The following is a 1,430-nucleotide window of genomic DNA, read 5'->3' as shown; positions in this document are numbered from 1 at the left end:
TTGCAAGGTGTTCCAGGTCACAGGAGCAGTATAAGAGAAGGCCCTTTTACCAAATTCAGAGTCTCTTTATTTGTCATTCGCACCACATGCGGTACATGTGGTGGAACAAAATTGTGTACACAGGGTCTCAGTTACATCAAACAATAAAATATAAAAAGTAAAACAGTAAGATCTAAGATATGAACCAAGGAAAACATTAACTAAAAACATACTAAGCACTAGTAGCATAAAAACAATATGCCAAACAGCAGCACGAACATGAGTCTGTGTGAGCAGATGAGCAGGAATGAACACAGCAACATGAAACCGATCAGCAGCAACATGATGTGATTTTTCACAATGTTGGTGGGCAGCATGGTGGTGCATCTAGAGCTGCTGCCTCTCAGTGAGCAGGTCCCCAGTTCAAATCCCGGTCCGGGGTCTTTCTGGGTGGAGTTTGCATGTTCTCTCGTGCATGCGTGTGTTTTCTCTGGGTACTCCCACCAACCCAAAACATGCATGTTTGGCTGATTGATAACTCTAAATTGTCCCTAGGTGTGAGTGAGAGAGTGAATGGTTGTTTGTTTGTTTGACGAGATGTCCACCAAGATCCAAGACCAGGATCATCCATCCATCCATCCATTTTCTTCCGCTTATCCGGGGTCGGGTCGTGGGGGTAGCAGCCTAAGTAGGGAGGCCCAGACTTCCCTCTCCCCAGCCACTTGGGCCAGCTCTTCCGGGGGGATCCCGAGGCGTTCCCAGGGCAGCCGAGAAACATAGTCCCTCCAGCGTGTCCTGGGTCTTCCTCTGGGCCTCCTTCCGGTGGGACGTGTCCAGAACACCTCACCAGGGAGGCGTCCAGAAGGCATCCTAAACAGATGCCCAAGCCACCTCAACTGGCTCCTCTCGACGTGGAGAAGCAGCGGCTCTACTCCGAGTCCCTCCCGGATGATCAAGCTTCTCACCCTGTCTCTAAGGGAGAGCCCAGACACCCTGCAGAGAAAACTCATTTTGGCCGCTTGTATCCGAGATCTCATTCTTTCGGTCACAACCCAAAGCTCGTGACCATAGATGAGGGTGGGAACGTAGATCGATCGGTAAATTGAGAGCTTCGCCTTTTGACTCAGCTCTCTCTTCACCACGACAGACCTGTACAGCGCCCGCTTCACTGCAGACGCTGCACCTATCCGCCTATCGATCTCGCGCTCCATTTTTCCCTCATTCGTGAACAAGACCCCAAGATACTTGAACTCCTCCACTTGGGGTAGGACCTCCTCCCTGACCCGGAGAGGGCACTCTACCCTTTTCCGGCTCAAGACCATGGCCTCAGATTTGGAGGGACTGATCTTCATCCCGGCCGCATTGCATTCGGCTGCGAACCGCTCCAGCGAAAGCTGTAGATCACGATCTGATGAAGCCAATAAGACCACATCATCTGCAAAAAGCAGAGA

Source organism: Nematolebias whitei, chromosome 6 (assembly GCF_014905685.2).
Source record: "Nematolebias whitei isolate Nwh7 chromosome 6, NemWhi1, whole genome shotgun sequence".
Classification (NCBI taxonomy): domain Eukaryota; kingdom Metazoa; phylum Chordata; class Actinopteri; order Cyprinodontiformes; family Rivulidae; genus Nematolebias; species Nematolebias whitei.
This window is presented reverse-complemented; position numbering follows the sequence as displayed.